This window comes from Balaenoptera acutorostrata, chromosome 3 (assembly GCF_949987535.1).
Source record: "Balaenoptera acutorostrata chromosome 3, mBalAcu1.1, whole genome shotgun sequence".
In the NCBI taxonomy this organism is placed as follows: Eukaryota; Metazoa; Chordata; class Mammalia; order Artiodactyla; family Balaenopteridae; genus Balaenoptera; species Balaenoptera acutorostrata.
The window spans coordinates 8,731,130-8,744,875 of record NC_080066.1 but is presented as its reverse complement, the minus strand read 5'-3'; the positions used below and the strand labels follow the sequence as shown (position 1 = coordinate 8,744,875).

At 46.5% G+C, this 13,746-nt stretch overlaps 1 long non-coding RNA gene across 2 annotated transcripts in view; it reads left to right on the top strand.

Moving 5' to 3' along the window:
• Positions 1 to 13,746, top strand: part of LOC130707488 (uncharacterized) — a 120,658-nt gene that overhangs the window by 40,960 nt on the left and 65,952 nt on the right. For both annotated transcript variants that reach the window (XR_009007385.1, XR_009007384.1), the window contains exon 3: positions 12,689 to 12,794. This is a non-coding gene — a long non-coding RNA (uncharacterized LOC130707488). The remainder of the gene's footprint in view (positions 1 to 12,688; positions 12,795 to 13,746) is intronic.

The window sequence follows — 13,746 nt, the reverse complement described above, 5'->3', positions numbered from 1 at the left end:
ATCAATTTTGTTTATCTTCTCAAAGAACCAACTTTTAGTTTTATTGATCTTTGCTATTGTTTTCTTTGTTTCTATTTCATTTATTTCTGCTCTGATCTTTATGATTTCTTTCCTTCTGCTAACTTTGGGTTTTGTTTGTTCTTTCTCTAGTTTCTTTAGGTGTAATGTTAGATTGGGGACATTTTTTTTTAATGTGATTTAAATGAACCTTATTTTCTGCAACAGTTCGAGATTTGCAGAGAGATCGTGAATATAGTTCAGAGAGTTCCCATCTATCCCAAACCCGTTTTCTCCTATTTTGAACATCTTACATTACTGTAGCACATTTGTCACCAGTAATGAGCCGATATTGATGCATTATTATTAACGGAAGTCCATACTTTTTTCAGATTTCCTTAGTTTGTACCTGATGTTCTTTTTCGTTCTAGGATCCCACACTGTAATCATCATGTCTACTTAGGCTCCTCTTGGCTGTGACAGTGTCTTGGATTTTTATTGTTTTCGATGACCTTGACAGTTTTGAGGACGACTAGTTAGGTATATTGTAGGATGCACCTGTATTGGAGTTTTCCTCATAATTAGACTGGGGTTATGGTTTCTGGGAGGAAGACCACAGAGATAAAGTGCCATTTTCATCATGTCATATCAAGGGTACGTCCTGTCCACATGACATCACTGTTGATGTTGACCTTGACCATCTGGCTGACATAGTTTTCATCAGGTTTCTCCAGTGTGAAGGTCTTTCCCTCCCCCTTTACATACTGTGAAGCAGCTACATTTTAGGGGGGAGGGTTGGTATGTTCCACCTCCTTGACAATGTGTTTTGTTTTTCATAGCTTTACTGAGGTACAGTTTACATGCCACAGAATTCACCCATTTTAAGCGAACAGTTTGACGCATTTTAGTAAATTGATATAGTTGTGCCTGAGGAAAATGGTCTTGGGGCTGACAGCCAGAGGATGAGGAGGCTTTAAATAGGCAAAGGCAGGGAAGGACCGTTCTAAACAGAGGTCACAGCCTGCGCTAGCCCCTCAGGGGAGGAATCTGGGTGAGTCCTGAATCACCTAGAAAAGGTAGACTGTGTCACGCTCCTTCACTGAATATGCTTCATAAATATTTTCCTCAGAACATTTAAAAGTCAACAGCATTTTATTGCCTAAGTGTGTAAATTCCAGTTCTGTGAAACACGTGTCTGTCTACAACAACTCCATCCCTGTTGGTTTATCCAAGGTTTTACTGTAACGATGAGTAAATATTAGGGTAGTAAAATTCAGAATGGTCCCTGTGCCTACTCTTAAATCTCCCAGGTTGCTGGGTACCTACTGACGTCTTAGGATCCACAACCAGAGACCAAGGCAAGTGGTATTTAAAATGTGCACAGGGTTACTGAGAAACTGGGGTAACCAGTTATGAAGCCAAGTGCCATGAGATGGGGAGGAAAGGAAGAGAAAACATAGACTTGAAACCGTTAGTGGGATAAGGTGGATTTGGAGTGCTCATGTTGGAAGGAAGGAAGATATACAGGGAAATGCAGAGATTATTAGGGATGTGTTGAGACTGACCAGGCTCCCAATTTTCCTCTTCATTAGTTATGCATAGCTCCCATCGACAGGATTAGGGTCCTGCTGAGGCAGACCTTTCTCGTTAATGACCCAGTGGACTAAAAGGTTCAGTGGAGCTCCCAGGTGTCCCCGGAGGGAGGGGTTGGGCCTGCCCAGTGCTTAAGTTTGTTCTGCAGTTTAATATAACAGTGGCCTAAAAGCAGAGGAACCCAGTTAGGGGCAAGCAGCAAAGTGCGCCAACGTTGAGAGGGTGGTGGGAAGAAACACTGACAACTGAAAAAATTAAAAGCAGAAAGTACTTGTCAGAGAATTTAGCCAAATGAGGACAAAGGACAGCACCCAAACATGAAAAGTTGGGTGTTTACAGGTGTACTTTGGAATATTGCGAGTTTGGTTCCAGAACACTGCAATAAAGCGAATATCAATAAATTGAGTTGCACACATGTTTTGGTTTCCCAGTGCATGTAAAAGTTATGTTCACACTCTACTGTAGTCTGTTAAGTGTGCTATAGCATTATGTCTAAAAAAGCATTGTACATACGTTAATGAAAAAACACTTTCTTGCTAAAAGTTACTAACCATCATCTGAGCCTCCAGCAAGTTGTGGTAGTAACATCACAGATCATGGATCACAGATCACCATGACAAATATAATAATAATGAAAAAGTTTGAAATGTTGCAAGAATCACCAAAATGTGACTCAGAGACACAAAGTGAGCAAATGCTGTTGGGAAAATGGCACCGATAGACTTACTCGAGGCAGGGTTGCCACAAACCTTCAATTTGTAAAAAATGCAGTATCTGCAAAGCACAATAAAGCAAAGCACAATAAAAGGAGGTCTGCCTGTACACAAATATCCAAAAGAAAAAAAATATTGAAGAAGGATTTGTCAGTAAATGTTTGGTCATTAAAACCAGAAATCACTTTAGGCATTTCAAACAGAGAGGGATTTAATATAGGGAATTGAGTCATAAAACTGGTGGAAGGGCTGGGAAAGCAAAAAGGCAGAAGGTGGTATTACCCAGGGATCAGAAATGCAGGGAGCTGGGGACACATTCCAGGCAGTTAATTCTGGATGTTGAAAGCTGTTTATCACCCAGTGTTCTAAGAACAGCTCTGTAGCTTTTCTGATCTTTGTGCCGCCCTTAGGTATGGGTTAGATTATAATCCCAAGGCTTAATTTTTTTTTCACATCTTTATTGGAGTATAATTGCTTTACAATGTTGTGTTAGTTTCTGCTGTACAACAAAGTGAATCAGCTATATGTATACGTATATCCTCATATCCCCTCCCTCTTGAGCCTCCCTCCCACCCTCTCTTTCCCACCCCTCTAGGTCGTCACAAAGCATCGAGTTGATCTCTCCCTGTGCTATGCAGCAGATTCCCACTAGCTATCCATTTTACATTTGGTAGTGTATATATGTCAATGCTACTCTCTCACTTCGTCCAAGCTTCCCCTTCCCCCCTGTGTCCTCAAGTCCGTTCTCTACGTCTGCGTCTTTATTCCTGCCCTGCCACTAGGTTCATCAGTACCGTTTTTTTTAGATTCCATATATATGTGGTATCATACGGTATTTGTTTTTCTCTTTCTGACTTTCCTCTGTATGACAGACTCTAGGTCCATCTACCTCATTACAAATAACTCAATTTCATTCCTTTTTATGGCTGAGTAATATTCCATTGTATATCTGTGCCACATCTTCTTTATCCATTCATCTGTCGAAGGACATTTAGGTTGCTTCCACGTCCTGGCCATTGTAAATAGTGCTGCAATGAACATTGTGGTACATGTATCTTTCTGAATTATGGTTTTCTCAGTGTATATGCCCAGTAGTGGGATTCCAAGGCTTAATTTTATGGCCTGTATGACATGCAGAGCCCTGTAGGGGCTCAAGGCCACGGCAGTGATCTTGTAGTAATGGACAGACTGTGAAAGCTTGTCCACGGCGTCTTAAACTTCGGCAAGCAGGCCATTCATACAGCTGGGCTCTGTTGGTTTTACCTTCCTCTGATTCAACCCAGGGTTTGTTTGCTCTGCATGATGGGCTGACATTTATGTAAATCAAGGGATGGTATGTGTGCCTTTTCCTCCTGAGTGCGTTCCAGGGGGAGGAGGGCATCTGCGCTCCAGGTGTGTGTTTGATGTACCTAATAGCCTGATCTTATGGCAGGGTTGGTGAACATTTTTGTGGACAGTCAGGGTTCCGTGAGTTTTTGTTTGTTTGTTTTATAATTTTTTTTTGAAATTCACGGTCTTTTATTTATTTATTTATTTATGACTGTGTTGGGTCTTCGTTTCTGTGCGAGGGCTTTCTCTAGTTGTGGCAAGTGGGGACCACTCTTCATCGCGGTGCGCGGGCCTCTCACCATCGCGGCCTCTCTTGTTGCGGAGCACAGGCTCCAGACGCGCAGGCTCAGTAACTGTGGCTCACGGGCCCAGTTGCTCCGTGGCATGTGGGATCTTCCCAGACCAGGGCTCGAACCCGTGTCCCCTGCATTGGCAGGCAGATTCTCAAGCACTGCGCCACCAGGGAAGCCCTCCGTGAGTTTTTGAAGGAAGTAGTTTGGGAGGAGCTCAGTGGTGACTTTGCAGAAAGATGTAGCGAGGGGGCTGTTTTGGTTTCTAGAACGCTGTGATGGTCTCTCTCAGGGGCCAGCATACTGCGGCTCATTACCCAGGCTCCTCCCTCATCCTCCCGCCCCTCCGTGTTGCCCCTTCCTCCTTTGCTCTCTTGGGTCAGTCCTCCCTGCATGTGGTAGGAACAGGGATCCCAGACGTTCCCCAGCTGATCTTCTCATTGATAATAGCTCTGTTGACAGAGGCTGTGGTACTAAGTGACACGTCTTTCTGTTCTGAGGCCCCTGCTCGCTACTCTGGAGCAGGTTGATGGGTCAGTTTCCACAGACTGACATGTGTCTCTTCTTTGGTATTTACTCTTCACTTAAGTGGGAAGATTCTGTATCAAAAAACAAATGTTTCCACTGAATTCTATCCCTAAGAGCTTTCCAATCTCCCTAAAGTAGGGTCAAGTTCGCCAGCCTAAGTTTGTCCTGAGCTTGGCTGGGTACCCCACTTGTTCTCCTATCTACCCCCAGTAAGCACTGGGCTGTTCTAATCAAATTACTCAGTAGGGGTCTCCCCCCAACCCCATCCTCCCTGTCCCCACATATAGCTCCCTCCTTCACACTCTGCCACTGATAAAAGCTGTTTCAGCAGGGAGGGTCTTACTACAGTGGTCTCCCAACATCTCCTAACCCCACCCTGCCCAAGGAATGTGACGTTCTGGGCAGCTTCTTCAGGAATATGATCGGAAAGCCTGCGATTACCTCTCCTGCATATGATCCCCAGGAATGCCCAGACTCAAGAGTTCACCCAAGCTGATCAAAGGGACACAGTTTCTCCCATGCACTGTGATTGACGGTTTGCAAAGCATTTACATCTTAACACACGTTCTTAATTTGATCCTCACATTCAATATTTTTCCCAGATGACAAAATAGAAGCTCAGAGATTAGGGAATTTCTGCCTGGTTATATAATGGAAAGCTGGGCCAGGAAGCAAGTCCAGATCTTCAGACTCTGACTTCTAGACTTTCTTTCTGTACCAGACAAAGGACTAGCCTAGGAAGATGGAAGGAGTGTGAGTGCTTACAGCAAACGTGTCCTTGCAAGGTCAAAAAGATGAATTTACCCTTCAGAGCCTGGCAAGGGTACACTTTTGCAAAGGAAGCCTCCTGTGAATGGTGGGGAGGTGGGTTTGTGAAATCAGAGCATGGCTGTAGAGGACCCACCTCTGCAGGGGGAGATATTCCAGTACATTTTCCAAAGGTAGTGTCTTTTGATTAAAAGACATTAGAAAAGCAGGTCTGTTCAGTACATGATTGAAAGAAGAGTGGTTTGACTAAACCCCTGACAAAGGTAGTTGGAGCATGACACATGTTCATCCCTCTGACGCTAAAACTTATGCCCTAAGAGGAGGAGGAGAGAGTCCTCTCTATTTAAGAGGACTTAAAATATACGGATATTTCTCTGCTGTGACACACCTAGACCTTACACTTCTAGTATGTTGGAAATTGCCGACCAAACTTAAATCTCCAGGATTCAGGACTCATCTGGGTTTGCCTGGAGGGCTGGCAAGGCAGATCCCAGGCCTAGCACCAATCCTGAAGGGCAATCTTTTTTTAAAAAAGTTTATTTTATTGAAGTATTTTTGATTTACAATGTTGTGTTAATTTCTACTGTACAGCAAAGTGATTTGGTTAACCATATACATACATTTGTTTTCATATTCTTTTCCATTATGTTTTATCACAGGGTATTGAGTATATTTCCTTGTGCTATACAGTAGGACCTTGTTGTTTATCCATTCTATATATAATAGTTTGCATCTGCTAATCCTAAACTCCCAATCCCTCCCTCCCCCACTCCGCTTCCCCCTTGGAAAACTCTCTATGTCTGTGAGTCTGTTCTGTTTTGCAGATAAGTTCTTTTGTGTCATATATTAAGATTCCATATATTATATAAGCGATATCATAGGGTATTTGTCTTTCTCTTTCTGACTTCACTTAGTATGATAATCTCTAGTTGTATTCATGTTCCTGAAAATGGCATTATTTCATTCTTTTTTATGGCTGAGTAGTATTCCATTGTATATATGGAATACCACACCTTCTTTATCCATTCATCTGCCATTGGACGTTTAGGTTGTTTCCATGTCTTGGCTATTTTAAATAGTGCTGCTGTGAACATAGGGGTGCATGTATCTTTTTGAATTATAGTTTTGTCTGGATATATGCCCAGGAGTGGGATCACTGGATCATATAGCAACTCTATTTTTAGTTTTTTGAGGAACCTCCATTCTCTTTTCCATAGTGGCTGCACCAATTTACATTCCTACCAATAGTGTAGGAGGGTTCCCTTTTCTCCACATCCTCTCCAGCGTTTGTTATTTGTAGATTTTTAAATGATGGCCATTCTGACCATTGTGAGGTGGTGCCTCATTATAGTTTTGATTTGCATTTCTTGAATAATTAGCAATGTGGAGCATCTTTTCATGTGCCTGTTGGCCATGTGTATGTCTTCTTTGGAGAAATGTCTATTTAGGAATTCTGCCCATTGTTTGATTGGGTTGTTTGTTTTTTTGTTGTTGAGTTGTATGAACTGTTTGTATATTTTGGATATTAAGCCCTTGTCAGTTGCATCATTTGCAAATATTTTCTCCCATTCCATAGGTTGTCTTTTTGTTTTGTTTATGGTTTCCTTTGCCGTACAGAAGCTTGTAAGTTTGAATAGGTCCCATTTGTTTATTTTTGTTTTTATATCTGTGGCCTTGGGAGAGACTGACCTAAGAAAACATTGGTACAATTTATGTCAGATAATGTTTTGCCTATGTTCTCTTCTAAGAGTTTTATGGTGTCCTATCTTATATTTAAGTCTTTAAGCCATTTAGAGTTTATTTTTGTGCATGGTGTGAGGGACCGTTCCAACTTTATTGATTTATATGCAGCTGTCCAGCTTCCCCAACACTACTTGCTGAAGTGACTGTTTTTTCCACTGTATATTCTTTTTTTTTTTTTTAATTTATTTATTTATTTATGGCTGTGTTGGGTCTTCGTCTCTGTGCGAGGGCTTTCTCCAGTTGCGGCAAGTGGGGGCCACTCTTCATCGCGGTGCGCGGGCCTCTCACTACCGCGGCTTCTCTTGTTACGGAGCACAGGCTCCAGACGTGCAGGCTCAGCAGTTGTGGCTCGCGGGCCTAGTCGCTCCGCGGCATGTGGGATCCTCCCAGACCAGGGCTCGAACCCGTGTCCCCTGCACCGGCAGGCAGACTCCCAACCACTGCACCACTAGGGAAGCCCTCCACTGTATATTCTTGCTGAAGGGCAAGCTTTAGCACAGCAGGGCCATACACCATCCTCCTGAATGCTCCTCACTGCATTAGGAGTGCTCAGAAACCTACACAGTGGCCCACCATGGGGAGGATGGGGCGTGTGATTCAGGCTTCTCTCTTCTTTAGGGAGAACAGGCATTAGCAGGTGGGCTGTCTTGATGTCCAGGGCCTTGAAGAGAAGCCTCAGCCTGACTGCAGACCCCTGAGCAGCAGGAGACAGGACTGGGGGGAGGAACCTTCCTGGGACCTTCAGGCCTTGAGAGGTTGGGGCAGTGCCTAGCCTAGTAGGCAACCACAGTTAGACTTGGAGGAAGAAGTGCGTGCCACGTGGTTGTGAAAGGACACACCTACCCATGAGATCCCCCCATGAGATGTCCCAGAAATGAAGACAGAGGCTTTTGGGGTGGCCGGGGAATCCTACAATGGTAGACAGGGTCAGAACTCGAGAACTACTTCATGTAATTTTACTGTGTAATGTCTTGTTTGGGGCCTGTCTTCGGCCAACAAGCAGAGCTCCCACCCTCCTATTGAGTGAATGCCCAGAGGTAGAGCAGCTTGAGGCCACCAATGAGCAGAAACAGCCAGAGGTGGCCTCAGGGCTCGGAAAGCTCACCGAGTGAGCACCCGTGTTTGGTCTGGGTCACAAGAAGGGCATCCTCTCTGCTCAGTAAAGCCTAGATCAAGGGCCGATCATCTAAGGTATGCGAGGCAAAGGTGGCAGGCAATCTTTCATTAGGTTTCCCGGGATAGAGCCATGCCTGGCTCACCTTTTTATTACCTTCTCACCTCTCATTGGTACCTAATATATGTTATCCGTAGACTCTGATTGAATTGGATGACAAGGCCAGAGCTCCTTCTTGGCCGCACTCTACCACCCTCTCATCCCTCATCTTTATCCCTCCAGAGCGCCCCCAGGGGAACTCCAGTAGGTCCCACCTAATGGATCCAGAGCGAGAGGAAGCCCAGAGGAGTGAGGGATGTAGTCTGCATGGAGGCAAAAGCAGAAGGAATGGAGGGAGGGCGCTCAGCTAATGCCAGGCAGTGGGGGAGGTGGCTGGCCGCCTAGTTACCAGATGAGTGACCCAGCTAGATTGCTGCTCCCTGTGTGTCCCTGGCTGCACACGTCTGCCCTGTGAATGGTACCACGGGGTTAAAGTACCATAACGGAGGCCAGAACGAGGAGGCAAAACGTCCCATAAACATTGTCACCTCCAGGCCTGACACTGGGAAGTCTCCTGAGCTCTGCCTCTGGACGTGATGTTAGGAGGCCAGGCAGGGCGTGGCGGGTAGCAGGAAGGTGAGGGCTTGCGATGTTTACCGTCCTTGTTTGAGCACAAGAAGATTCTGGAGGCTGGGCACTTTGAGGAGGTCTTCAGTGACCCAGAGGCAGCACTCAGTCTCCAGAATGCGGCGTGACACCTACATTTGGGGGTCTCTGTCCTCTTGGCAGAGCTGGCTTCCCACAGAACCCCGTGCTCAGAAGGGCCCTGCACGTGACTAATGCTCTGCTGCTGCCATCTTGGAATCCTTCATTTTTCTTATTTAATCACTTTCCTACTGTGGCAAAGTATATGTCCCAGTGTTTTACCATAATTAGAAATAAAACACACCCACACACTTCATAAAATTTGCCATTTTAAAGTATACTGTTGGGACTTCCCTGGCAGTCCAGTGGTTAAGAATCTGCCTGCCAATTCAGGGGACATGGGTTCAAGCCCTGGTCCGGGAAGATCCCACATGCCGCGGAGCAACTAAGCCTGTGCGCCACAACTACTGAGCCTGCACTCTAGAGCCTGCGAACCACAACTACTGAGCCCGTGTGCCACAACTACTGAAGCCCGCATGCCTAGAGCCCGTGAGCCCCAACTACTGAGCCCACGTGCCGCAACTACTGAAACTCGTACATTCTGGGGCCAGCATGCCATAACTACTGAGCCTGCATGCTGCAACTACTGGAGCCTATGTGCCTAGAACCCGTGCTCCGCAACAAGAGAAGCCACCACGATGAGAAGCCCTCGCACTGCAACAAAGAGTAGCCCCGGCTCTCTGCAGCTAGAGAAAGCCCACGTGCAACAATGAAGACCCAGCACAGCCAAAAATAAATGAAATAAATAAATAAATAAATAATTTAAAAGTATACTATTGAGTGATATTAATTACATTCACAGTTTAGTACAACCATCACCACTATCTATTTCCAAAGCTTTTTCCTTACTCCAAATAGAAAATCTAAACCCATTAAGCAATAATCCTCCCTTTCCCTCTCCCTTCAGCCCCTGATAACCTCTAAGGCATTTTCTGTCTCTATGAATTTGCCTATTCTGGATATTTCATGTAAGTGGAATCATACAATATTTATCCTTTTATATTAAGATTATTTCTTGGGACTTCCCTCGTGGTGCAGTGGTTAAGAATCCGCCTGCCAATGCAGGGGACACGGGTTCGAGCCCTGGTCCGGGAAGATCCCACATGCCGTGGAGCAACTAAGCCCGTGTGCCACAACTACTGAGCCTGTGCTCTAGAGCCTGCGAGCCACAACTACTGAGCCCACACGCCACAACTACTGAAGCCCACGTGCCTAGAGTCCGTGCTCTGCAACAAGAGAAGCCACCATAATGAGAAGCCTGCGCACCGCAACGAAGAGTGGCCCCCCCTTGCCTGCATTTTCATTTTGCACTGGGCTCTGCAAGTTATGTTGCTGGTCCTGCCTCTCAGGGCTATTGTCAGATACTGAAGTCTAAGGCATACTTGAATCACCTCTCCCTTGGATGGTTTAACATGTGTCACCCCTATTTAACCGGAAATTAGCCACCACACCTACCCTAGAGCCCACTTAGGTTTGCTGTACTCCTGTGGACAAACATGGTTTTTACTTCTCTGTATATGTCGCAGTGCAGAGGGAGAGTGGTTTACTTAAGGTCACTGGCTCAAGGAAAGCATCCATGTCCACAGAGCTTACTTACGTCTGCGTTAATGTGACCTGTACCACGCAGTCTTCACCGACATGACTTGATTCCACTGTCTTTGCCAATGTGATTTAACCATTGCGGAAGCGCTTGCCCAGGAAGATAAAAGCTGCAAATAACTATTATTTTAGGAACTTCCCCCAAACCCACTTAAAACTGCTTAGCCTTTCAATAGATAACATCAAATGACTGCTAACACACCTTGCTGTGCCCACAATCCGGAATTATTACATCAGGAGACTTAACACCGTCCTTGTGATCCCCACACTGAAAGACCCACCTTCGACCAGCTGAATATCCTGACTTCACCTGCCTGACTCAGAGACGCTGTCAAGACTGCCAAGTAGTGCCCTCGCTTACTGCTGGGAGCTTTGCTTTATCAACAGTCTGTCTTGGTGGTATTTTATGGGAGCCTGTATTCAATAAGCTACAATTTTACTTTCTGCACAATACAGTTGCTCCAACCCTATTTGATCCAATGTACCTCCATCCATCCCTCTATTCATTGATCTATTCACTTATTCAACAAATGTTTATTGAGTGCCTACCATATGTTAGTCACCCTTAGACACTAGCTCCATGATGACTGAGACAGATATGGCCCTTGTTTTTACAGAGCTCACCCTCTGCTTCATCCTTCTGTCATGTTCCTGCTGCTAGAGAAAGTGGAGATTAAGAGCCACTTTCAACTTGAATTTACTTAAAAATGGAGTTTTCTGCAGCAAACAAGTTGGATCTCTGCTTTTAAAATCTGGGTCTCTGGACTTCGTTGGGGAGGAAAAACTTTTCCCCTACTCTCTTACGTTCAGTACCTGAGGGCCTGCGAATTTAACCAGCAAAAGACAGATTAACAGGAGAAAAGGAAGATGAATTTGATTAATATTTTACATGCACAGAGTTCACAGAAAAAAAGTGAAACTCAAAGAGGTAGTCTCAATTTGGGCATTTATATATCATCTTCAACACAGGAAAGGAGGTTTAGGCTTCTAGAGACAATACATTGTGGAGAAGTGACTAGGAAATATAAGGAGGAAACTAATGGAAGATAATGGTTTTTGTTTGTTTGTTTTGTTTTTTATAAATTTTTGGACATCCTGAGTGGCTTGTGGGATCTTAGTTCCCTGACCAGAGATCGAACCCATGACCCCTGCAGTGGAAGCGTGGAGCCCTAACCACTGGACCGCCAGGGAATTCTTGTGGGGTTTTTTTTTTTTTAATAAATTTATTTATTTATTTATTTATTTATTTTTGGCCGTGTTGGGTCTTCGTTTCTGTGCGAGGGCTTTCTCCGGTTGCGGCGAGCGGGGGCCACTCTTCATCGCGGTGCGTGGGCCTCTCACTGTCGCGGCCTCTCGTTGCGGAGCACAGGCTCCAGACGCGCAGGCTCAGTAATCGTGGCTCACGGGCCTAGTTGCTCCGCGGCATGTGGGATCTTCCCAGACCAGGGCTCGAACCCGTGTCCCCTGCATTGGCAGGCAGACTCTCAACCACTGCACCACCAGGGAAGCCCCGTGGGTTATTTTAATAAGGTCTGTTTATGCAGATTCATCTCAGTGACAACTCTGTCTTGGTGATAAGAGTCTCTCTCCTCTTTCTAGTACAGGAGAGGGGGAAACCTTCACCAAGGGAATTTTATGCCCTGCTTTTAGGCAGAAAAGGGGAAGGAAGAACTCATCCTGCGTCTTGCTGATTCTCACTTGCCTTCAGTTTAAAATAATCCTTACGCCACGGTGGCGTACTTGGGGAGGGCACATCCGGGTCCCTTCAACTTGACCTTTAGAAGGCCAGGCAGCACGATGGTCTTAGGATGAGTTTGCCACTCCTAATGATTACCTACCTTGTCAGGCCTGTGTTTCCTTACCTCTAAGGTGAGTCTTGTGTCCTGGTGCCGCCCTGCACAGCCAATGCAGGGACAGAGCCCAGGGCTTGGAAACCGTAAGGGGGCCCGAGTCCCCCAGCACAGCCCTTTCAAACCCAGCTCCCAGTCGGTGAAATGACCCACCGGCCCATCCCAGGAGAACCCCCAGAGGGATGTTTCCAGGATATGGGATCAGCCTGGTAAGGAAGGGGCCCTATTAGAAGATTCTCCAAGAGGTATGACGGACCAAACCGGTTTGTAAAGTAGCTCCAGCCACGTGGGGGTGGGGAGTGAACGGCTGTGTGTCTAGATGAACACAGATCTGGACGCTCAAACCGTTCTCTCGATGTTTGGTTTGCTTTTAACTTAAGATGGGCTTTCACTTTTCTTCCCTTTTTGTCTTTTCTGCAGCCGGGTCCTCGAGATGCTCCAGCCCCGCCTGGTTATCTTGTGAGCTGCCGAAGGCCCACGCTCCCCCTGCCGCAGCTCCGTCCGCGTGTGATTACATCTTTCCTCGGTAATGGGGTTTTGACTGGCCTTTTGTATAATGCTAAGCCACAGTGGGACTGGAATATTCTCCCCTTATTTTTATCGGGCGCTTTTATTTCCTGGGCTGTTTTGTTAAGTGTGCCTGTTTCTGGCTTTGCTCCTGGTCAGGAAAGGGGCCCAGGATTCAGGGAGAAGATCAGATGCCCTGGTGTGTCAATTGGTCTTTCAAAGAACGAAGCAGGAGTTGATCACCTGCTGAAGCTCAGGGCCAATGCAGAGCTGCCTCCCAAGAGGCCAATCAATTTCAATTAAGGAGATTAAAAGCCCCAAGCGCAGGGAGGGCTGGTCACGGGTTTCTGAATGCCTTGCTTCTCCAGCAGCCTGAAAGCAGCCCGTGGGCCCCAGAAGCGCTGGGCGGTGTCCTCTGGGCCAACGTCAAGACAGCAGTGAGGGGTCAGATGCAAAAGGAGAAGCTGGCTGAAGGGGCTCGTGATTCTTCAGGGGGCCCTACTGGCATTTGGGGCAGGACGGACCTGTCAGTGTCCTCAACCCCATCAAGTATCCAGTATCCCTAGTCACTGGGCTGTCCCAACCCAACCCAAGCCAATCCCCACCCCCGCTTCCTGGTGGGACCACCCTGGGCTCCCGGCAGCTGCCTCTGCTCTGCTGTGTAGGTGAAGGGCAAGCCTTCTGCAGCTTCCGGGTGGAGAGCTGGTTCTCCTCGTCTGGACCCTCCTTCTCCACTGGGCATCCCAGAGGCTCTGTGTCTGCTACCTTTCCGAGCTGCTCGGGCATCCTAGGGGCCACACCCCCGAGGGGTAAGGGCAGAGGCCAGAGTGGGACGTCTGGTGGAGGAGAGGGGGCTTTGGCATCACACAGACCCAGGGCTGAGCCCGCCTCTGCCTCTTACTGGCTCTGCGTTGGCCCTGAGTCAGCACGTGACCAGCCTGCGCTTGTTTTTTTTTTTTGAAACCAGTGGA